We start from the raw sequence: 25,992 nt of genomic DNA, 5'->3' as shown, positions 1-25,992 counted from the left end.
AAGAAGAGTATAAACATTTTATGTGTAGCCACTGATATAGCACAATATTCATCACTCTAGAAGAAGGTGCAAGAGGTGATTTCTCCAAACAATCCATTTTCTTGGACAAGCATCTAGGGAAAATACAGAAGATGCCCCATATTTTAGCTATGCAGGGTTAGAAAACCATCCAAATGTCTCAATGGCCTATACCATAGTCCATCCTTGCCACCTGAACATTGCCAGAGGCCTCCTGAGAATCCTTTCTGGGCTTACACCTCCAGTCATGAGTAGGAACCCAATTTCAGTGATTGTTCTAACTATTAGTGGGAAGGAAAATGTGTTGTGCTGACAGTAAAACTTAATTACTCGTTGCATTGCACCAATATTTGCAAGGTCAAATTTGTCTATTAAGCAAATAACCTATGTCTGTGAGATTACAAGATAAGAGAAACTGTAACTCTTCCACTTGATAACAAACAAAATCACAATGTAGCTGATTCTTGTTTGCAATATGGGCATTTGCAGCAATGACAGGCATGTGGAAAACTCCAAAGGGAAAGTGGCCTTGAGAGACATCCATGCATACTCTCTCCCTTCCTGCCTCCTCCCACTCAGCTGCCTACTGTGGTGCAACTTTTGAAATGGCACCATATGCTCTAGGATACAACCTCACATATATTCTTAGGAACAGCAACATCTGGAAGAGTGATATTTACTGAGCTTATATGGTATGACTTTGACGGCTGTGCTAGTGACAGCCTTTTGAGCTGCCTCCAATTCAAACCCATTGCAGCCTTTCTTCTCTTACTCTCATACCTGGTCAGACCAAAAAAGCTCTTCCTTTCCCAACATCCTTGCAGTGATAAAGGTTATAGCAAAACCCTGTATTCTCATTATTTAATGCACAAAGTAGGTCTATCCGGCTTGTCTTTACCTGATATTACTGATGTCTTTTCTTTTTCAGGTGTTACTGTTTTGCTGCTCAGTTGAATAAATGTTTCTGTTTCCATGAATCTCTGGAAAAGAATGTTCTGTAGATCTTTATCCAGGACATGGTGGACCAGTGTGGTTCTTTGCATTATGCAGACACACAAATTTTTGTCCAGACTTTCCCAGAATTCCTAGGCAGGGAAGTTCCAGATGGAAGTATATCCTCAGCATGGTAATAAGGTTTGAATCCTTCTCTAAGGAGCAGTGGAGGTCCTGCAGATCCTGTGATAAGGATTATCTTTTGATTCATCATCTTTACCTTTTTGTCCACCATCCATTGAGCTGGTCCTACTATCTTGGTCCCACCTTGAAAATGATGCACCAGACATTTTGCTGTAGTTATTCTAATATGACAAAGTAGGCTTTTCTTGAATAGCACTACACTAAAAAAGGGTTTCCTTTCTTTTAGAATAATTTGGAAATTGGGCCAGCCGGAGGCAATCTTGATGTTCCCAGGTGCCAATTCTCCTGGGTCACTGCAGCCCTTACTGCAGTGTATAACCCATCTGAGAGCAGAACCAAAGCCTTTGGGATAGGTTTGCGATATGTGTGACATCTGACTACAAATGCAGTGCAGTTGATTCACTACTAGTATGGGTGCCTGACAAAAATAAATGAATCTTAGCGTGACTCTACGAGTGGTGTTGACACATTCAATTGTCTGTGCTTCATTTGCTGCAAAACAGTAGCTATTTTAGAAAAGCATTTGATGAGTTTAGCATACACAAAGAGTAGACAGATTTAAAAGACATCTTACTGGAACATTCTATTTTTGAGATTTCACTTTGACAAAACTGCCTCATTAAGGACTTGGATATGAAAAGCAGGAAAATGCTTTTGGATCTCATGTAAACTAAATTCAGAATTCTGATGAGCTGAATCAGTTCTTCCCATATATTATTTTCCTTTATCTGTATTTCTCCTTGTTTCTTTGTAAGACATGACATAAAACCTTAAGGTATCTAGATCTTGAGTTATGAACAAGATGACTCCAAACTGTATGAAATAAGGAAGAAAGAAGAAAGAGAAGGCATTTTGAACCCAAATTAAATGATAATATTTTGGAATGAACTAACCACAAATGGTCATCACATGTTGTGGCCAAAAGTGAAAAAATAACACTTGCTTCTGCAGGAAACCTTGCTGTGTAATTTGTTTTGACTTAGTAGAAGCATTGAAACTACTAGAACAGATCCTCTAAGGAAGAAAAGGATTATGTATGGCAAAGGGCAGCTGCAGCCTCCTGTCAGCTTGGCTGAAGGCAAATTCACCAACATGCATTTTTGATATTGGGTTTCAGCTCTGAGCAATGTGACAGTGACTTTCAGAGGGTCTGTCCACCTGCAGACATATGCAACTATATCAACAAATAAAATTCAGACAAAAAAGCAAGTGGCCATTCTTACAAATCCAGTCTTGTAAAACCTGATTTAGGTCATTTTTGTCATATTTATGGTATCAAGTGGTTGGCTTGTAGTCAAATTGCATACAATGGGATACATGAGACTCCTTGTACCCACAACTGCCTTTGTTCTTTGATAAATGAGTCTTAGAAAGAACACCCATTTTTCTTGTGTTAACCCCATGATTGGTGTGCATCATTCTCACCAGGTCACTCTGCACCTTTGTGGGTTTGTTTTCCAGAAAAGTTCTTGGCCCAGCTGTGGCTCAAGCCTTTACCTTCTTTGAAGCCTGTACCAAAGTACTGTTGATATGTTTAAGTTGCCACCTGTGTGACTACAAAATTACCAAGTGATACAAATGACACAGTACATTTGCAAGCCATTTCATGTAGTCGTATTAAATGCAAAAAGATTTTAATATGCATCCTCTATGTATTATTAGGGTTTTATATATTTTTGGTTTAGACTGGGCTAAAAATAGTTGAATACACTTTGTAGTAGATCAATTAGTCTTGCTCTAGAACTCTTTCTTACCTCAGCTTCATCTCAGATGCTTCTTGAACTTCCAATATAGTCAGACTGTTGGTATCAATAGACTACTTCCTCCACAGCTAATCCAAGTTTAAGCAGAAAAACACAGAGAGAAAATAAGCTTTCTGGTAAAAAAAAAACTTTCTTTTTTGTCTTTGCATTTCTATGACAGTCTTTAATGGAAAGACTTCCATACATTCTTTAGTCCTGTATGTACATATCTTCCATCTGTCCCTCTGCACAGCTTGTTTGAATTGCAGGTGTAAGAGCCATTGCTTGAGTATCCAGGTATATCACCATCAGTGTATTTATCCTGATTAGCCACTATTACTCTGGTTTTACAGAGGGGAGGGTAACAGAGCTGCTGGCTGCATCACAACCAGCTGATGGATGCTGTGGTATTATGGTTTCCTGATTAAGGACCTGTCACAATCTCCTTGGCTCCTGCTGAAGCAACATATGGACATATACTTGGGTTTCAAATCAGTAGAAAGACAAGCCATTCAGCTGGGACCTGAGAGTTCAAAAGTGTTTCAGCTCTCCAGTCAAAGAGTGGCTGAAATCTGGATTTAAATCTACAGTCCAAGTGTGCCAGGGAGCAAGCTGTCAGCTGCTCCGGATGTGCAAGGCTTCCAGGTCCTTCTTGTTTACAGAGTTTGCACTTTGAGTAAGTAAATAATTATTCTTAAGCCAAAAGGTGAATACCCAAGCATGACTGACTATTCAGGGTATTAAAGAACTCACTTGGGAAAAGAAAGACCTGGGTTCTAATCACAATTTTAGTCAACATTTAATCTAAAACTGGAACAGAGACTAGAAGTAAAGTGTTTCTGTTTTAAGATCCTTGCTTCTAAGAGAACCATGTTAACGAACTAAACAATTTTTTTCTCTCTCCCCCAGTTAACTAAAATTCTTCCTGTTCCTTTTGAAAATGTTAGCCTCTCAGGTTCTAGTGTTGCTGTATCTAAGAGATGGGATGCATTGCTGCTTCATCCTATTTCACTCTTCTTGCCCCCCACACCCTCTCTCCACACCTGATACTCACTCCTCTCTGGCACTGCACGCATCAGACTCCTCTGTCAGCCAAGGCATTTCACTCCTATGGCAAAAATCTGTGCAGGATTTAATATGGTCTGGCAGAAAACTCACTCACAGATGGGTCTGAGGAGTGCCAGAGATAGCACAGCAATCAGTGTGAATGGGAGGAAGGGACCAATGAAACTTGGAAAGGGGAAACGATCTTCCTCTTTGGTTTCTTTTATTGGTTTGCAACACTTCAGGGAATGACGTCCCGAAACAGACCAATTATGGGAAAAAGGTGCTATTTCTGACTACACTCAAAGTTTGCATGGTCAAGCTCTTGTTCCTTTTAGCCAGTTTTATTAGAAACATTGGTATTTTACCACTTCATACTAAACTTGTCTCATATTTCATTGGAATATTTAAAACTTTTGTCTATTTTTCAGTGGCTGTAACTGCTTATCAGATTTGAAACAGAGGCATCACTTGAAATTATATTTTAAATCATGTAACTTATTCATCTATAAACAGGAGTTTCAAGAAGTTAATGACATGCATATTTACCTTTACTGTATAATTCTGATGTATCAATTTTTGCTTGCATGTTTTGAAATGTTTGGAAATTACTGAGATTTAGCATCTGTCTTTAAAAGATTAAGAAACTTAATCAAAACAACATGTGTCCAGAAATCTTCCATCCCAGTTCAGTAGCTGTTTAGGCAAGCTGATTCTTAAAACCCCTTAGAGAAGGCAATACATTGGTACTAGGAGGACCTTTCTGAATGTTTGCCATAGTCTCATACTAAATCCAGAATATGTCACTGTACCAGCTACCAAAAAGGAAACAAACATTATCTTTTTTTTAAAGTATTATCTTCAGCTCAAACCAGAACGATATTTTACTAAATTGTCTCTCTAAAATCAAAGAAACTACAATGTAATTGTAAATTTCTATTTTAGCTAAAAATAATTTATTTTCAGTCTTACATACTGACAAATAATGCTTTTTTTTTTTTAGTTCTCAACAGCAAAAAGCTCAGCCTGTGTTTAGATGTTGGTCCTGCAGTTTCCAGATGCCCACTCTGTAGCAGTGTAGCTCATTTCTGCCAGGTACCTTCCTCTCTGATAAAAGAATCCAAGAATCCCAACACCCATCAATCCAGCAGATTAGTCTCCTAGAGCAAGAATTTGTTTCAGCCATTTACACAGTACTGTCCATTTATTGAACATGATATTCCCAAGCTACATTTAGTACAGAATTTTCCAGTTCTTTATATGAGATGTATTAACTTCGCTTTGGAGATTATTTGAGTATTGTTTTTATGGGAAACCAACAGGAAAACTTTCTGCTGATACAGTGGAATTTTATCCTTTCCACCTGCTCTTTCCACCAGTAAGTAAAGCCAGTTGACCTAGAACTTCAAATTCAGTATTTAAATATAGCGAAGTAGTTCCTATTTATTTTATTTAGGATCCCACCTCACTATTTGAAAATACACTTTTCTTAACTGTACTTGAGTTCAATTCTTTCTTGAACTTAATTTTGGAAGAGATTGTTTACCATTAATTTTTAAATACCTGCTGAGTATTTCAGTAGAATATCTTCATATCTCTGTAACTCTTCTGTCTTCAGTGATCAGACTGCAGTATAACTGTTAAAAACTGCTAAGTATAGAAAAATATTTGTTTAGTAGGTGACACCTCTGAAGGATTTTCATCTTTATTTTGTAGAAACAAATTGGATATTTTTTTTGCTTTTACTGTTACATTGCTAGGAGTAAGGGAGCTAGCCTTTCAAGTAGAAAACAATCCTGGTATTTCCTCACTGTATCATCAGTTACACAAATGAGATGCCTTTACAGATGCCCACATAAGAGATCTTCTAAAATATGCTCTGTATATTGATACGAAGTGTAATTAATGCTAGAATTCAAGTACAGTTGTATAAGCTATTGTGTTATCTGACACTACAGGTTCTGGTAAGGGCAATTACTATATGCAGTCCTGAGTTCTGGATATTATTGAGTTTTGGATATCAGTAAGTTTTGGAATTGCAGATAGGTTTTTGCCATCAATTCATATACATTCACATCAATTCATCAATTGGTGTTAAATTCATACAAAACTGTTCTTGACTGTGGAATGGGTTTTGTAATGACAGATTGAAATTTGAAACAGTTTGAAAGTACGTTTGTGCCCTTCATTGCCTTGGTCTTTTAGGGATTCTCGAAGTCTTGACAGATATTGTCAGTGACCCTTTTGCACAGTGCAGGGTGGAACATACTGCCTTAGGGTGCGAGGTGATACTGCAGCCAGGCTGCCTGATTACAGCAATAACTCACATGTAGTCTAGACTATGTAAAATAACATTTCCTTTTTCATGTCTGACAAATTTCACTGGTATCCAACTCAGCATGGAGTTAAATTGGATGTTATTGCTGCTTTTTATAGCTGTGTTTCCTCGTCCTCTCTTTTGCACTGGCTCTAGCAACTAAATGTACATAGGGAGCATCAAAGTCACCAAATTGCACCAATGGAGTAATCTTTTTTTTTTTTTTTTGGTAGTTCAATATTCTGTTGTATCAATGAGTTGTTATAACTAATGATGGCAGTAATTAGAAAAGAATAGAAAGAAGGAAAATATGTTGGAGGGGAAGAACAGGCTTGTCCCCTTCATTGGCAGCATAATGTGAAACTTTACCTCTAAGAAACCTTATTACAGTGGTGTTATTTTTAAATGAAGAACTATGAGAGAATTATTGCTATAATATGAAACTGCACTCTATGTCCTCTCTAATGTAGAGCTCCTATGACCCTTCTTGGTTTAATCTCTTTCTCTTCTAATTGTCCACTTTTCTTTTGTTGTGGGAGTTCTAATTTACTCCTAGCATGACTTGCAAGCTGTAACTCCCTTTTCACTCCACAGACCCTATAAATGGAGGTTTTTTTGCAAGTGCTTGGCCTCTTTACTCTCCCTTAATTCAAATTCTAAAATGAGATTCTTTACACCTTTGAACAGAACAGTCACCATCTGCCTTCCTAAATCAGTAAGGCTCACTTCAGTGAACTAGAAATCTGTACTCCACTCTTACAACTCTTGGAACTATAGAATGTTCAAAGGCATCTCTGGACATCATCTGGTCCAATTTCCCTGCTCAAAACAAGGTCAGCTAGGGGAGGTCGCTTGGGGATGTATCCTGTCAGATTTCAAGCATCTCCAAGGATGGAGACTCCTCAATCTCCCAGGGCAGCCTCTTCCATATTCTCAGTCAAACTCACAGTAAAACATCTTTTTCTTATGTTTAATCATTCTGTACTTCAATTTGTGTACTTGTCCTTTCACTGGGTACCACTGAGAAGAGTCTGGCTCCATCTTCCTCCATATGAGAGATGTTTCATCCCCTTAATGATCTTCATGGCATTGTGCTGGACTCTTTCCAGCATGTTCATGTCTGTCTTGTAGAGTGGACACAGCACTCCAGGTGAGTCTCACCAATGATAAGCAGAGGGAAAGGATCACCTCTTCAATCTGCTGGCAGTGCTCTGCCCTGTCCAGCCCAGGATGCTGTTGCCTCTCTTTGCTGCAAGGGTGTATTGCTATGTTCATCTAGCTGTGCCTCAGCTCTCCCAGGTGTTTTTCTGCCAAGCTGCTTTCCAGCCCCTCAGCTCCCACCCTGTGCTGGTACCTGTAATTAAATCTGTAATTAAAAGATGAGGAAAAATACTTAACAATTAAGAGTCTTTTCCTTCTTGTTCTTTGGGTCATTGAAAGAGAGTTACGAGCATGATGATGATACTCTGGAGGAAAACATACTTCTGTAAATACTCACAAGTGAGAAAAGCAGGCTAAGAGCAGCAGTTAGCTGTTCTGTGCCTCAGAATGTAGCCATTTCTGACAAAAATTATTCTCTAAATGTATTCAGGGATATATTATACATAAGTTCTGGAGGCTTTTTAGGCAAGAGTGTTTTCTACCTAATAAAGTATTCAATAGCACTTTGTATTTCTTTAGGTGGCAAATAGATATAAATATGCTTGGTTTCAAAGGGAAAGCATGTCTGATATGTACGTACTGTATAGGATCAGGAACACTTTCATGAATAATCCAACGGATCCCAACACAGCAATTCATATAAATGAATGCTGTTCTGTTTTAGAGAAGACAGCACAGAGATGGCAGCCATGGTTATTTAATCACAAATTGTGTGATATTTTATTACATTCCCTGCTCCTGGAAACTGAATCTCAGTTTGACTTCCAGCATGGAAAAAAAATTGAGAAATTGACATGACATTTTAAAAATACAATCAAAAGAAAAAATAATTCAATTTTTCCTTCAAGGTGCCTAAACCAAACTCTTTCTCATATTTTGATTTCTTAGTTTTGAAATGTTCAGACAGGTACTACTGGACTCAGATAGAAGGGTCACCTGTGCCCAGTTCTGTGGGGCCACATGCAGCAGCCCTCTGTGGCCAGATTGTCTGGTCCTGAGCAGCACTACAGGAGTGCTCTAACTATTGTGCTGTCTGATGTAGAGTGTTCTTTGTGTTAGGCATTGGCACACCATTTTCAGAGATAGACTGGGGCTTTTCAGACTTGCTGGGGATCACACAGTTGTTTGAGGGGAATTCTTCCACCACAGTGACTGGCAGAGTAACTGGTCTCAGGCTTGATGTACACTAATGGTCAAGATTATGATTACAGCTCTAAGGAAGGGAAATCTACGACTAGTGCTCAAAGGAGGTTGCTAGTATAATTTAAGGCTAAAAGCAAAAGAAACTCATTGTTTCTTAAATGTGAATTTATCATTTTCACAAGATTGTTGGCAGATCTTTTATTCTTACATTTCCTTCCTTCTTTTGCATTGCATGTCTGTACATGACAGTGCATGGCAGGTTTTTTCAGCTATGAAACTCAAGAGCCACCATTCTGATGGATCTCAAACAAAGGACCTAGTGTGGGCCAACTGAGAACTAAATCCATCTTGCTTCTTTCAGATGGGTAAAAGAAATTCTACATCAGCAATTCATTCTTACTTTTTAACACAAGGAAGGTCTCAAGGGGTTGTGTGAACTTTACTTACAGAGGTTTCATCTACCTTTCAGTAGTACGTACAGGTGGTAAAACAACTTTAGGAAAATGAGGCAGAATTTTTCATAGAATTTTTGGAATGTACATGTCCTCCATCTCAAAAATGGGGAAGTTGTATAAAATTTCATTTTACAGTGGAGGAAACTGGGAAGGGAAAGTTCAAGTGACTTATCTAGTGTCATAGAGACAAATAACTTTGGAAGTGGCTGAATAAGTGCAAAACTCGTCTGTTCCATTTTCTTTCCTATGGACAGTTTTTACAGATAATAGAACTATTCCATAGTTATTAAAGAAAAAGGGGTTTTAAATATGCAGTACAGTCCTAAGAGAAGAGGCTTCCCAAATCAGAGCTTGAATTGAATGGATTTGGGTAATACAGGCAAATCAAGGTATTGATTATATGTCCACAAAGATGTAGGGTATCCTTTCCCTCCAATGTTACAACACAGATTAGTTGTTTCTGACTATTTTTGCTCATCTTTAGAGCAGAGGCAAATGGTAGAATGTCAGTATCATTCCTTCATCCATTCACATAGCACTATAAAAAAAAGCAAAGCTAGTTCCAAGCACTTCAATATTTTTATAAGAGGTTTTGGTTTTTAGGTATTCTAGTTCTTCTTCATCGGACTAATTCGCTTTCAAATTTTCCTGGAAAATTATGCCCACTAGTTAACATTCCAAAGTTTTGAAACCACAAACTAATTAGACTAATGGCATTTTTCATTTGTTTCTAGGATTATGGAGAACTAGAAGTGAGGAAACAGGCTATATGATTTGCATGTCCCAAAGGAGGAGTTAGGGAACCGTGGAAAGGGACTTACGATACAATTGCTGTGGGGTAAGGGAGCCTGTGATCTGCTTGAAAGTAGAAAGAGAAGAACCAGGAGAGGAGTACAGGATTGAGAATGAGAGAGAACAAAGTCATGAGGACGGTATGGAGATGTTACAGTCAAAAAGTCAAAAGACTGAGCAAGAGAAAAAAAATCATGACTGAACACAGGCGTGGAGGGAGGGGTGAGGGCATGGGAAAGCAGTGAAAGTGGAGAATTCTGCTGTTGCCTTCTGGCAACAAGGTAATGCCAGAAAGTAATATGGAAGGGAAGCAGACAAAAGAAGGAAAATGTCTGAAACTGAAGAAGTGGTTGAAGACAGGGGAATCTTACCATAACAGTAATTTTGACTTTGGCTCTGCGAGTTGTAAATAACATATAGCTTCTCTGAGTGGAAGTACATTACTTCTTATTGATGGCATAGAGAATCTGCTTCTACAGTTGCAGAGATGAGCTTCCTACTCCCTCTAGTGCAGCAATTGTGCACTCAGGCACTGCCTGCTACAGCTTTTTAAAAGGTTCAGTGATATGAAAGAAGTTAAAGAGCAACAATTTTTGTGATAGAAATTGAATCAGTTGGTGTGTTGATTTACAAAGAATACTGTCAAAAGAACAAAATTTTTGTCAACTGATTTGACTGACGTGGTCTTTAAAGGTGCTTATGGCTTAAGAAGAGGAGCTATCCTAGCTAAAACCAGACCTGAATAGTAATGAGGGGCTGGAAGTTAGAAGCTGTGTTTCTCTGATGCCATAACTGGGGAATTGCAAGTCAGATGCAGATATCTCAATCTCCTGTACAGAAAGTGGAGGAGAGGCCAAAGCTGCAGCAGCTGGACTGAGGAGCTGCATGCAAGCAGTAAATATGAATTTGGATTTTTAAGAAGGCACAAATATATGCCCAGAGTTAGCTCCTGTCTCTCACTTCCCATGCTGGAATCACTTGTGTAAGAGGAGCTGGAGCAATTTGTATGTAGATAAATAAATCTGCCCTCCTAGTTGTTTCTGGACCATGAAAGAACAGGGTGGTAAATTAAAATATCTTCTGAAAGATGATGAAAGTGTCGGTAGTAGCTCTAGATTCCCACCCCATTCAGCCTTTTGAACGAGACTCTGCTCTCTGCTAGTGCTAGTATCAATACCTTCCCTTTCCATAGCACCTGCAGTCCTAAAAAGGGCCCAGAATTGGTGGTATGACACAGTGGGCTGCAGAAAAGCCAAGAGAGCGCTCAGAAAACCATTTCCTTTTTTTCTGTTCTGGCAATACATTTTCTGTGGACAAAAATTTGTATGGGAGAGGTATTACAGAAAGTACTGATACCCTTGAACTGCCAGAAATATTTTACATTTCAAATTGGATCAATGTTATTATATTCTTTCCCTTCCTCAGGTTATTGCTTGTGTGCCTCTTTATAATTCTCCTCCAATCAAATATTTTTTCTACTCCCAATCAAACTCCTGTCATCTTCCTGGCATCTGGTGGCTGTCTATTGTGGACACAGCAGGGACAGACAGATCTTTTTTGCCATTAGCTGTTACCTTAAGGGCAATTACATTTGCTTTCCCTTCTATTTTTAAATTATCCTTTGTCAGGGTGTTTTTGTAATTTATGTACTTAATCCCTTCTTTGAGATCTACTTCTGAGTGCTTAGTATCATATGAGACATTTTAAACATATATTCTGATCTCCAGCAAAGATCACACATCAAGCATTGGCAACATAGATGTTAAAGATGCTTTGCTTGACTGCTCTCTCCCCAGCTACTGTCAGTAAAAGGGACTCCTTTACTCCATTCTCCCTTACAGTAAATCTTTTATTACCTGAGGCACCTTTTGTGTCACCTCTAAGAACGTGCCCTGGAGCGTGGGGGGATATGACTCTCAAAGGTCCCTGTGCATAGCACTTCACAGGGATTCACTACCATGAGGGACACAAGGTGAGATGGGCAATCTTACCTTGTCATCAGACATGGATTTTGGACAGCAAAACAAAACAAAACAAAATTTAAAAAAAAGGAAGTTTTTTTTAGTTATAATGTTGTGGTGATCATAAATGCTATAACTTTGATATCAAAAAGTAGACCATAAATGCTATTAACTTTGGTATTATTTTGGTCTTTTTACATTGTCACTATTTTCCCACTATCTAGCCAGATATTAACAAGCCACTGAGAGTTCAAAACATATGAGGTAGAAGTTATTTTGTTACTTTCTTAAAAAATCCTTTCCCTCAACTAAACAAGGCACAGTATATATTCTGCACTTCTTTTTTCCAAGTTCATGCACCAGCTAGTGGTTAGCATAAGGTTGTTCTAACATTTGAATTCTTTGCACAGTATGTGTCACCTGGCTTAGCCAGTGAATTATGAAACGTACACTGTTTAGATGGTTTGTCCTGAGCTGGTCCCACCCCAGTACAACACAAGCAATAACTCTGGGCTGTTCTGAAGATCTCTTATATGTTTTGTTTCTTGCCACTCTCATTTCCTGACAGGCTCATCCCTCTTGGGTTTTTTTTAAGGCCTGAGAAAAACTTGGAAGTCTCAAAAAAGTTCCATACAATGTCACTCATTTTCCTGTGTCTCCATTGTAGACTGTGGCCAGATGTTTAAAATTGAAAGGATAGCATACATCTACAAGTTCCAGGTGTCCCCAGAAACCTCAGGTACTTAACATCTCAAAATCTGGGCCATGATTTCTATATTTATGAGATTCAAATTCTCTGAGTTTTTAACAAAACTAAATTGTGTTTTGGTGCCATCAGAATCCACTGTGATAAAGTGAGATCTGATAAAGCACTAGAAAGTTTTCTCATTGTGTATAAATATTTATGTATGTAAATAGGTGTATGGTTAATTATAACTGACAAGAACAGACTGACACAAACTCAGATCCTCTGTCCCCATGGACAGATACAAGTTGCTTGTTGAAGTGTTGTGGCATATCTCATGGGCTGTGTTCTGAATCACTGATTAAATGCTGCAGCATGTGGATAGCTGAAATGCCAGTGACTCTTGAGCAGGGAGGGAGGAAGGAATGTGCACTGAATAAGAACACAGAGAGATCATCTGGTTTATATTTCTTGATTTTTCAAAAACTGGACAAGAGCTGAAAGATTTCCCTTTATGTTTTACTAAAGTTTGAATAGAAACCTTTACTGAAGACTGCACAGGCTGTCTAGCTCACATATGCATACAGAATAGAATCCCTTATGCAGGAAAAGGTTAGAAAAGGATTTAATAAGAAGATAGGACAAGCTGCACTTGACAGGCACAGGGCAGTTTGAAAACAACCCTCAAATCTGACTCTTTCAGCACAGGCAGAATCCCTGAATCCGCTTAGGTATTTGGAAAATATTTGCATATAGCTGACACATTCGAATGAGGCTTGCATTTTTTTTTATTTCTGTTTTTCTTTTTCTTTTTTTTTTTTTTTTAATTTTCATACCTTTTTATACTGCATGGGGTTGGAGTGTTTTTTTTGGGTTTTTTTTTTTTTTGCAGGTAAGCTTATGCCTCTTCTGCCAGATGCATCAAAAGAAAAACTCCATTGTACTTCTGCTTTTGCCTTTTAATAGATTTACAATGTTAGTTGAAGAGAAAAGAACTGTTTAGATTAAATTTACAGTGCTGTTGAATTTCAGAAATGTCTATTGAATTGATATATATATCTATTAAATAAAAATATGAGTAAATGTGTAATAATATGTAGCTAAAAATACAATTCTTCTGCATGACGTTTTTGGGACATAGAGGAGGGGTATTTCCTTTCAATAATTCAGCTTATTTTTTAGCATGGCATCATGCACTGCTTATGCATACCTTGAAACAGTAATATTTTTAAGTGTGTTCTTTTTTGTGGTTTTTTTTGTCATTTCATGATGAAAAGCTACATAGTTTCAAATGTGCCAATACAACAACAACTTACTACCATCATTTTACATGTTTTCTGCATGACATTCCTTTACTGGATGAAGGCTGTTAGATTGGCATTTTTTGAATAATAGCGTACCATGTGGTCTGCTCCTGTTTTGGAGAGAAGTCTCAATTTTATCTTTTAGACCATGCTTCAAGGAAACCTGGTGGAAAAAAAAAAAAAAAAGATCATACCAAAACATACAATGGCATGAAGATTTTTCTGGAACTAAACCCGTGAAACTGTTTTGAAATGCCTTGTTCAACAAAGGTACTGCATGCATGTGCAATATAAGTGGATGTAAGGAACCTGGTAGGTAATTTGCCTTCTGTATAGAAGCAGAGATGTCTACTGATCAAGTGCGTAGCATTTTCCCTTCCGTTTCCTCATATATTTTATTTCTGTATGTGGCAAGAGACAGGCTCACCAATTACTTTTCTGAAACAAAATAGAACTAAAAGACCTCCAAGCTACAAAGTCAGCTTGTGCTCTTAAATATCCAGCATTTTGCCTATACTGAGTTATCAATCTACACGGTCTTGGGTACACAGAAATTGGTATCTGAGTGCTAACAAATGTAGAAGTGCCTGACAGAAAGAGAAAAATGTTACACTGCAATTGTTGTTCAGTTTTGTAGTAATTAACTAGAAAGATGTCTCTTAAAAATTTTTACAGCTTACTGGCTGGTGTATTCCTGTAGTGAAAAGACATTAATAGTTTCTCTTTTTTTACTTGTGCAAGGCTTAAGTTTAACAGCTTGCACCTTCAGACTGCTGAAACCCTAGTGAGTCTAGAGAGGCAAAGTATCTCAGGTGTTACACTCCTGCAAAATTCACTTGTTGTAAAGTTAAATGGGTTCTTAATACTAACAATTATTTGCAAGGGTGTTGAAAATGCACCTGACCTCATAGCTTCTATTGCAAAGCCCTTCTTATTGCACCTATACATTGCACTGCACACTTTATGTAAGCTGGGCTGTCAGTCTGTCTCTTTATGCCCTTCCAGAAAATGCTGGGTTTCTTGGGTCACTCCTTTAGGTGATTTTCAAGTCAATCTCCCATTTGTGCTCCTGCTGCTGATGGGGAATCTGCTGCCATGCTTTTACTGCCTTCTCCTCATGTTAACTCCTATCAGCCATATTTCTTTTTACCCTCCTGAGTAGAGGCAGTTGATGGCAAAAGCTTTTATTTTCTTTCTAGTCCCTATCTTCATATTCTTTTGCATGTAGCTTGTCCACTTCTATTACATAGCTGTCTTCTAGAGCTTAGCCTCTTCTGCTATCTTTAATGTATAACCATTCCAAATGACCTGCATCCCATTGCAACTTGAATATTATACTGCTGGATTAAGGGGCTTTAATGAGTTCATGGAATCATATTGTCTTGTGAATAATTTATTTTAATTGGAATCCATGACAGAAGATGCACACTGAGCAGCTCATGTTGATTTTTCTGTTGACTTTGAAGCCTCCATTTGCAATCTACTTAACTGTTCTTTTTTGTTTACAGCAGTGCTGAAGAAACTTATGCACTGGGTATAGCCAAAAGGCCTTTTAAATGTTACACATTTTAGGAATATGCATTAAAATATTTCTTTGAAAATTCAGAAATAATTTTCTAGAGTGGGAGATGATGCCAAAATATTTGAAGACTTGTCAGGTCAACCTCAACTTCTTAATTTCACAAAATTGGTTCTCAATTGGCCTGTATAAATTCTACATTGTTTTTAGAGCCAGCTCTAAAATGTATGAGTGTTACTACCTAGATGCCCTCATAGATTCAGTTGCAAATTACAGCTCAAGGGAAAAAGAGATAAAGGCTCATGAAGTAAAATCATTATGTTGGGTGCACCTGTTGGACTTCACTTGTAGAAAGCCAAATTCAATACTGTTTTGAGCACAGATTCAGGATTGCAAATACATAACAGCTGAAAAAAGGCGAGGGACAGCTTAAATTAGCAGCTAAAGCTTTATAAGATATAAGATACCAAGTATTAGATAATAGCAAATACTGCAAGTTAGGATTGAAGTTTAATATCAGAATTGGGCTATGAGTGGAGTAGCTGTGCCACAGGGAGTAAGGACAGATGAAACTGAAGAGCATTGGTAAGCAAACCTGGAGATTCCAGAACTTGATAAGCAGGAGGCAACAGATGAGAACTGAAGCACTGCAGCAGATGGAGGTAGGGGAAGAGCCTCCGGACCCCTGACCAGAAGACCAGAGATTGCTGTGAATTTGTTTAAGATGCATTATTAGAAAGTACAGTTTTGTAACACCTGCAAGTGAGAAGTACCAGCTGCTAGAGCTTACATTTAAAGTTTCAAATTTAAGATTTTGCATCCATTCTTTGTGATGGAAGAGGAGGTGATTTCAGTCTTAAAATTGTTAAACTTGTTGTTGCTGTTCTTGTCTAGCAGCAACAATGGAATACAGAAACTTGCATGATCTTACTTTTTTTTTTTTAATTTCTTTTTTTTTTTTTGTAAAGCTACCTAAAAATAGAAATAGAAAACCTAACTTTAGCTTTTACTGTCCATGTTTGGAAAGTTTGGTCAAAGACCTATGGCAGAACTGTGCGATATCCTCTGAACTAAAATAGCTGTCTTTTAGAGTGCTAGAACTGCTCCTTTCTCTTACAGAGGGAATAGTTCATACATAGTTTACATCTGCTCCAGTATCCACAGGCAGTAAAATCATCCATAGTTCTTATTTTAAAAACAAAAAAAGTAGTTGTTAAATGTCCCTGTTTTAACAAAAAAACAAGATGCAAGATTTTTGACAGATGTGACAGTAACTACTTATGAAATAGTACCATGTAGGCTTCTCCTTGGTGTCATTCCAGATGTAAACATATGGAAAAGGTTTTAAATTATTATTTTAAAAGCAATAATTTTTATCACAAACCTGGATAAGGTTTTCCACCCCAAGTAATTTATAGATATCAGCTGATGGACAACTACTCATAACATTATTTTCTCATGTTTGTTGGTATCAGTTTTCTGTGAATAAAAGATAGTCTAACCATCCTTGGGAAATTTATCACTCTGGTTTTTTGTTGTGGTTTTATTTGTGATGTGTGTTATACACAATGTGGAGTAATAGAGTTTGTTTAAACTGACCAGTACTGCTCCACTGTGGATGCCATAGGACAGAAAGAGAGGAACAGCAAGTGTTTCTCACAGGGGTTGGTGAGAATTTTTAGGGAGCTGTAAAGATGTGATAACTTTTTAGAGTATAAACAATCTGTAGGTGGTGTTTTTCTGCTTCGTCTCTCTCTTCTTCTCAAGGATGGTGTGTGAGGAAGATGTTTTTGTTAGTTAGCCAATCAAATGGAAACTATCTTATCACTCTATAAAAACCGCGCGGTTCTCTTGAATAAAGCCTTCTTTGCTCTTTCTACAATACTGCCTCCCGCCTGTTCCTGTCATTCTCGGTGCAAGAGTGACACTCCACAATCTTCTATTTTATGCTCTGAATATAAGACAGACCAAATAAGACACTTTACAAAAGACTTCTGTAGTTTGCTTATGTGTGAAGGCTGTGCCTGGCTTGCTTGCTACCCGTCTCTTTTAGACTGCCAGCTATTAGATTTCACCAAGGAAAGGATCTTGTTTCAGCTATTCTGTGAATGCTATTTCAGTTGTAACAATAGTGATTAAGCTCTTTTCAGAACAGAAGGAAACAGTCTCTTCCTCACTGGCTATGCAGCCCTTTTCTCACTAGAATAGCATTTAGGACATTAGCAACCTTCAGTATTAATGTACGCTAGTCAGCTAAATAAAGCTTATCTTGTATAATGGATTTTAGACCACCTAACATTTCAGTTACCTGATATGCTGATTTTTGTACTTAATCCCATGACATTTTCTGCAAGAATTGGATCACAACATAAAAAGCCATTTCGAATAGATAAGTCAGTCACCATATTTTTTTCTTTCTCCTGCTCTCAAAATGTTTCCATTAATTTACTATAGGTATTTGTGAATTTATTTGGAAAATATTTTCACTATATGAATATCTTGTGAACAGTTTGTTGTGAATATTTATTATCTAATATCTACATTAATTCACTGTTGGTTAGTCATTCAACACTGAGTTTCTTTGCATTTTACAGAGACCTTTCACATTCAAAGTATTGTGAAAAATCAGACTCAACATACATTTTGCTACTACTTAAGATTTTTCTTAAATTCTCTATGGCAAATGAAAGTAAACCTTGATTATTTCAGATAAATATCAGAAGCACTTTTCTTATTGCTCAGGCAACTCAAGTAATTGCAATCTTCTGACCCAGATTCTCCCTGCAGACTCAGGTCAGTACAACCTTCTTCACTTGGTCTTTTACATTGCTGTGCAAAGTCCCTATGGTCTGTGAAGGAGTTGTCACAGTCCACTCCAGAAACGGCTTCATTGCACAAAACACATTTATTAAATCCTTTGGGATCCTTCCATCTAGGGCCCTGAGATGTAAGGTTTCTTTCACATGCTTTGTAACTAAAGAATACAGCCAAGCACTATAAAGCCTAAGAAGGCATTACTTCAAATCAGACATTTCCAGATGAATTTATGCAGTTAAAGAGAATAGCTTTATTTGTGTATCTTTGTGTCACCTTCTGGTTTGTGTAAAGTCAGTGACAGACATATATTTAACACTTACTCAAATAAATAGGGCTTCAAATTGTTGCATGATAATTTTGGCTCTATCTTGTCAGTGCTTCTGTGTTGTCCTAACTGTAAACACCACATTTCTATCACTACAAGGCGTTGTGAGGGTTATGTAATTGTTTAGAAAATACTTTGAGATAATCAAGTGAAAGACAGTTACAGGAGTGCAAGGCATTTTAATATGGTTTCTCTAAATACTGGTCATGGACAGAGGCTATGCCATAATAATAATTTTTCATGGACAATATCTTGAATAAACTTTAATTAAATCTACTTTGACTTTTAATTGAATTGTTGGTATCTGAAAAAAAGTTTGTATTTAGGGACTGTAGGTGGGATATCCAGTGATGGTATCCAGATAGCTGTGAAGATATGGTACAACAGACTCTGTAGTGATGATCCTCCTTGTATCCAAGGTGGCCAAAGTCATTACTGCCAGCCAGCACTGCTGGTTTATCTCTGTGCAGTTAAGAAACCTTTCTCTTGGGACAGGAATGTGAAATTAGCAATGCCTTGGAGTTGCTTTCTAGATGTTGGAGGAACCAATAGGGAGGGCAGAGTAAGGAATTTGGCAGCAAAGGGGAGGGAGCAGAGTACTGAAGGGGAAGACTATGGTGTTTGCATTTTCAGTGGAAGCCTTCTAGAAAATAATAAATGAGAGAAACAAAGCCATCTTTACTTTTGAAGTCTGAAGTATCTCAGGATACTGAAGGGTGCTCAGGCACCCTGAGAACAAATTTTCTGCATGCAAAATGATATGTGGAGCTATTGATTACTTCACATCTAAAATTTTGTCAGCAAAAGCATCAGAGAATAAATATATCAGTACTCTTGCAAAGTCACTAAGCATTTTGTATTTATGAATGAAGTCTCTTTTGATGTTCTCAGCTGATATATTCACTGCCTTTTATTGTCATATAGGAAGATTATGCCAATTATGAATCAACCTGCATCTCATCCATCTGCAGGACATCACAGCATCTTGCCAAGATGCATCTGACACACACAAACATGTGATTTCCCTTCCTTTGGTTGTTTAACTATTTATTACACAACTGCGGTAGCAATTTTTCCCTCTGACTTACTTTTTATCTATAACCATTGGGTATTCTCACAGATATTGCTGCTGCTGCTTCGCTTTAATAGTCTTTGAGAGTTAAAAGAGGGACTGAAGAAGATACCAGAGCAATTTATGTTCTCTTGGTAGATTTTTTTTTCTGTGAGGACATCCATGGCCCTTTTAGAAGATATTCAGGTGACTCATGTTACTTAGTAGACAGAGAACAATATGGTGGAAATTTTTACTGAGGTTTTTGCATATTAAGATTTTCACTGGGAGTCTTTCTGTGATCCTGCAGTCTATTTTACACTTAGATTCCTCCCAGATATTTCTTCATGCCCTTGAGTCTGAATGTGTCCAATGTTGGGGGATTTTCATAGGACATCCCCATGAGGAACTGACATCCAGAAGTTGACTCTCCAGTTATTAAACATTAATACACAGTGTTCAATACATCTATAGCTCACTTATACAGCATTTGTATACCCCTTATTATGGATACTTTATGCAATATCACTCCCACACCACCACTTCCAGTGCTGCCTCAAATTAAGTTTTGATTGCCAGTCCCAGACAACATACTGCCTTTGAGAACAAATGCAAAGATGTGTCAGTGTTTGACGACTTTTTCTTAAACACACCTCTGTTTCCATTTTGTTTTTATCCATGCAGTTTAATTCCCTTATTACAATTACCTGTTTTCCCCAGCCTTTTTGTTTCTCCACATACAGAAACTCAGAAGAGCTGCAGCAGACTCCTAGAACATTTTGTCCTGGGGCAATTTCATCCAAGCACTTGATATTGCTGGGCAGTTTGGAGTTGTAATTTGAGAGGACCACCCTTACATTTCTTGAGTGGATGAGGAGACATGAGACATTCCCATCAGCCTCTGTGTGAGAGACAAGCTCAGATAAGAAGGAAGAAAGCTGGCAGCCAAGTTAGTGTGTCTCGTCAAGTTTCCCTATGGGAGCCTATCAGTGTCAGCTTGTGCACAGAAATAGAAACCCCTTGGTAAACTAAATCTATTAAAACAAAGTAGGTAACAAGTAAGGGGCACACTTAACCTTCTAAACCTACTATTCCTCAATTTTAGCTCAGTCTATTTTGAACAAAGCATTGTTTTTCAATGTTTCCATTAACTGAACAACTGTGTAATTTATTAAGCTAAGAAAAATAGTTGAGGTGAAGATTTAAACAGTTTAAGAGCTGCAAGTAGTGGAAACATTACAAACTGGGAAAAGCAGAAGAGAAAAACTAAAAAGATAATAAAATGGAAACAAGACACACATACCACTCATTTTCTGCTTCTATACTGAATAGCTTTCCCTAATTCCTTTATCTTTGTTTGAAGAATTGCAGTCCATCTGGAAGAGAGGTGTATCTTCTCTTTTTGTGGCTGATGTAGTAAGAAAAAAATTTTAAGCCAACATCAATATTTTACAAATTTGAACTAAGACAGCGTGTGCCTCCATAGCTCCAACTCTTGTTGCTTTTACCAGAATATGTGTAAGTTATTTTAGAATGTTTTATGGCCAGTGATTTTATTTACATAAGAGCCTGTGCAGTTACTGATGCTTGGTCTGATCTGGTTTCTTGGGCTCTGTGCATGTTCACTGAAGGGGAGAGACAACCAGTAGGCAGTTATTGGCAACAAAACAGGAGCAAGGAATCCTTCTAAGGTTGTTAGTGAAAAAGATGCACTCTTGAGCCTCTGGAGGCCGTGTCCAGCTGACCGCACTGTGGGTAGAGACAGCAGCTATATATAGGTGTGGCCTGAGGCTGCAGGGGACACACACAGGCACAGCGGTGCTCCTCACAAGCCAAATAAAGCTGCTGCTGCCTGTGTGAATCAGCTGGTGAGTCAGCAAAGCCTTTGCCAGGAGAACAGCAGGCACAGAAAAAGGGATGCTAACTGGGTTTCCTAAGTAATAGCTTTTTGTTGTGTCTTTTGGGTCGCAGAAAGTGAAGAAATGTGCACAGTCTGCTGTTTCACAGAGTGATTTCACATTTAACCTGGTAAGTTCTTCAAAAACATGAGGAAAAACAAATGACTGAGAAATGTTGCAGAGCTATTAGGAATGTCTAAAGGCATTTGAATAGTGCCAGACATGTAAGGTTAGATGTGTTTGGCTTTTGAAATTTGGAAACTGTTGTCAGAGAGACATAGGAGAATCAACTAAAGTGTTCTGAAAGTATCTACATCCAGGGCAGATGAGAGAACTGACAGCTAAGAACAGATTTAGGTGAGAAAGTTGGTTTTGGGGAAAGCAGCATTTTTTCCCAAGGCAGATGGTCATGATACCAGTTTTTCTTTATGGTCAGTTGGTCATGATGCAAGGCCAGTGGGGTTCACCATGTAGTTATGTCTGGGTTTGGCAGGTGCAGAGGTGGAGGAGCTTGCCTTGAAACGTGCAAGGTAAAGAGGAAGCAAGGACAGGTGTGTGGGACATGGCAGCTTCTGCAGCCAGGATGTGCATTTCACTGGGGAGCACAGCTTCCTGGAACCAGGGCAAGGGCAAGCAAGCAAGCCTACAGATCTGAGAAAGGATTATGGCCATAACTGGTAAACAAACACTGATGTGAATGAGTGGGTTCTTAAATATGTGTGTGAGAGTAGGAAACACTGTTTCACTCTCTCTCATGCACATATCTTCCTGTAGTATCTCATGCACACCTCTGCATGGAATAAAAACATACCCAAGAAAAATCCGAAGAGAACTATGCATCTTAACTGTGCTTGCTCAGTCTTCTGATTTGATGGTATGTATGCAGCTCCTTTGCAATATGGCTTAGGACCTATGTTCTCTTTGATTTAGCAATACTGAAATCATTTCCCAGTTTACACTACCTCAGCTGCTGAGAGGTGGAAGTGATACTGGTAACTGACATTCATCTTCAGAGACAACCATATGACCATAAAAGCAGAGCCATTCCTTCTGCAAACATCTGCTGCCCTAGCAGACCTCTCATCTATTGTATCCTCACAGCTTTGATTCTAACAGGAACTCAGAAATAAAAAAAAATCAAATCATTCATTTTCATGGTGATCCACAAAAATAATTTTAAAAATATGAGCTGTGCTGTTGTAGTTAAATGTCTGACTACAACAGCTCTCCTGGTGACCAGTCTAGAGCCCATGGCTGTACAGAGCAGAGTGATTCCCCTGGCTCTTGATCCCCTTTTTCCTCTTTGCTGTTCCTGGGAAAGCAGCTAGAGAGCAGGCAATGGTGGCTGGCAGTGGCCACCTGCTCTCAGCTGTTATTCTGCCAGGATGCCCAGCTGCTTTCCCCAGCACACGGGACTCACTGTGCATGAGCAGAGTAGTACATGAGCACAGCTTGTCCTCTGCCTCCTAGATCAGAGAGTGGCAAGTAATTGCACACAAAGGACAGAGATTCGCAAAACCTCCTCTCACACCTCTTTTCCTTGGTCTGGGCAGGGCAGATTTGTTGAGGACATACACAGTAATGGGCACTTGTACCAAAAGCAGTGGACACAGTCCCCATGTGGCAAGCTCAGGCACATGGTAGAGGGGCCCAGTATGCATAAGGTCCATGGTCCTGGATGCTCCCGGGTAAATAGTCTACATAGAGCAAAATTATTAGCTTTCTGTTAACCTTTCTGTGGCAGTGGTTGCAGAAAAATTGTCTTGCTTATTTCTTGAGTCATGTCATTAGCAAGTATTTGAGTGTTAGCAGCCATGTACTGACAACCTTCTCAACCTCATTAAATTAGACCTAGGACTTGCATAAACATTTGGGTTTACGAAGGCACAAGAGCTTTAGTTGGCTGCAAAGTGGTAAATTAATTCAAAGCTGAAACTACCTTTCAGCTGCAGACAGTGTCATTTACATTCAAAAACAATGTTGTAAATAACACTCTTCCAATGTTCTTTACGAGCAAATGTGTGATGTTGTGATGTTATTTTAACTGAAAATTTGGGAAGCCTGCCCAACATGAAGCAGCAAACCATTTCTGTCTGAAATAGATTATCCTTTAAAGCTCTGAAGATTGGAAAGAGATTTATTTTCTCTTGAACAGCTGCTACAAACAACATAGATGGCAAAAAATTACTTCTTTATTTTTGGAAGAAAATTATTACTAAACAGTCACAGGCTTGAAAAAATAGAACCAAGATCTCCAAGTATTTGAATTCTCTGACCTGAATGATGTAATTTTTCTTAATTCTGGTAAATGCTTTAATAGCATTATTATTATTTAAACAAAAGTCTTAAGATTTTGAGTTTTTCTGCCTGCTGACTTGTAAAAGGGATGATGTTTTATTTGGCTTTGAGGATTTAAAGAACACAACAAAAGCCTTGTACAAATTCTGCAGAGCAACTAAGAGATACCTAAGCCTGAGCTTGGAAAAGGTGTGGGAAGTGGATGACAGTTGAACAAACAGCTCTTAAATTATTTTGCATGAGGAAGTAGATAAGAGCAGTTAAAGGTGGCAGGGGATTGCTGCTGAGATTGTGAGGTAGGAGAGGTCTGAGATAAAGGACACAGATATGAGAATACTGACAGTAGATATCCAAACAGTTCATTATCCTTGGACTAGAAGTCCGGCTATCAGCTGTCCACGGACAGTCTACCTGAACTGCTGTTTAAACTGGAGATTCAGAGGTGCCACAGCAGTTTGCAGGCAGAGCTGGCCCAGGTCCCCAGGGTGGATTAGCTCCCACCAGCACCACAGAAGCACAGCACAGCTGTGGCCCATGCTCTGTGTTTGATGAGTATCACTTAGTGACTGCATGGCACAGATTAAATCCATTTCTCCTGCACAATATGTAACCATGGGGCTCTTATTTCTTCAGCTTATTTCCACTGCACTTTACTTTCTTTCTCTAACAAGGCAGCCACGCTGTCCCCCAGACAGTGCTTACTCTGCTACATACTGCATCATCTCCAGAGCAAAAGTGCCTGGGGAGGAAAAACTAGGCATAAATTAATTTTATGCCATTTATTTTCTAGATGCATATTTGCATGTTTTATCTATAGATGAAGTGAACTTTATAAGGGATTTAATGCAATGCCTGTGGCCCAGCTCTTGGAAAAAGCTGAAGTGACTGGCTGAAGCATGCATTCAGGATCTGCATTTACGAGTTTGCAGTTTCAGGCTGGCCTCAGTCATATCTGGAGAACAGCATGTGTTCCAGATACTGTCAAAGGCAGCAAACTGCTGAAAAAATCCTGCCAAAGCAACAGCTGAAGCAATGAGAGCTTTCAGTTTCTTACAACTCCATTTAACTGTGTGCTTAAGAGCAACTCATTAAGTAGCAAGCAACCGTGTGAGGGGATGCCAAAGATTAAAGGAATCCTGTCATGAGATAGTGGTGACATTTGCCTGCTGCTTTCCAAGTGACAGTGCTTGCCAAGCCCGGGGGAAGCCAGTGACAGCCCACAGTAGAGCATCAATTTAAGCAGCAGATTGGCAGGAACGGTGCCTGCTTTGAATATGAATGCTTGAGCCACGCTCGTGGTAGGTCCAATTTGTGAATCCTGTCAGGAGAAAGAGTGCTACAGAAACCAATTACCTTTTACACACATTTTCATGTGTGTGTAAGCATCCAGGTGGATCTAGCTCAAGCAAGTCTCTTGAACTGATAAATCAGTGCCTGCAGTGGCAAGCACAAAGGGACAGGGGCTATTGTGCCACTGACTCAGCAGTGAACACAGGGAACAATGCTCTTCCACTTCACGAGTCCCTATGACTGTTGTGACCTCATGGAAACAAAGAGCAGCTCTGAATTTCCCACCTCGGGGCGTCAGAAGGCATTCAAGACACCAGCAGACTCATCAGGACATCTTCAGCCCTCTGAGTGGCTTCCCTGAGCTCTCTGAAGCCCAGAAATTCCAGGCTTCACTACCTGTGCACCTGTGTGACTTTGCAGAAGCATATTGATGTCTGTGGAGTGCACTGGCCATTCCAACGATCCTGCAGGCTTGGTAATCACCTCTCATCCAGGAAGACTGAGAGCACTGAAATGGACTTTAGCACAATTATAAAAATTTTTCAAGAGGTTTCTTTTCGTGGTTGTTCTTTTGGTTGCTTATTTTTTTATTCCCCCTGAAGTACTGTGCTGCTACTACACAGAAAAGCCTTGCTGAATTTATAAGAAAAATGCCTACTGATGTTTCTTACAGTTAGCCTCAGGAAAGTGAAGCTTTTTTAGTGTTCTTATTGAGATGTACTGCTCCAGAGAAATAACCTGGAAAGACCATGAATGCTATGCAACTACTTACATCAAAGAGCAACACTTCAATTAATAAATCCCTATTAACATCTCTAATTCTAATAACTTCCCAACATTCATAGAAATCCCAAGTCTTCTCCTCCAGTTACTGTTTTTATGTACTCTCAGTTATTTTTAGGAATTTCAAATGTTCAGTCCCCAAGTCCCAACATTTTGTAAAAAGTCCTTGTTCTTGCTTTGTGCAGCAGAAGGTATTAATTTAGCTTAGAGCAAGAAATCTTGTGAAGAATTGTAGGCTGGAAAATAAAACCA

The 25,992-nt window shown here is 38.7% G+C and overlaps 1 long non-coding RNA gene across 2 annotated transcripts; it reads right to left on the bottom strand.

Moving 5' to 3' along the window:
* Positions 1–82: 82 nt before the first annotated feature.
* LOC135303037 (uncharacterized) lies at positions 83–25,992 on the bottom strand. 2 transcript variants are annotated; one of them, XR_010364576.1, is made up of 7 exons: positions 25,021–25,992; positions 20,775–20,879; positions 20,179–20,372; positions 13,856–13,922; positions 5,505–7,612; positions 2,910–2,986; positions 83–1,278 (listed from the first exon to the last, which is right to left on the bottom strand). It is a non-coding gene; the product is annotated as an uncharacterized LOC135303037 (long non-coding RNA). The 2 variants fall into 2 exon arrangements; XR_010364575.1 differs by having other exon boundaries at positions 83–1,194.

This window comes from Passer domesticus, chromosome 6 (genome assembly GCF_036417665.1).
Source record: "Passer domesticus isolate bPasDom1 chromosome 6, bPasDom1.hap1, whole genome shotgun sequence".
Classification (NCBI taxonomy): Eukaryota; Metazoa; Chordata; class Aves; order Passeriformes; family Passeridae; genus Passer; species Passer domesticus.
This window is presented reverse-complemented; position numbering and strand designations above follow the sequence as displayed.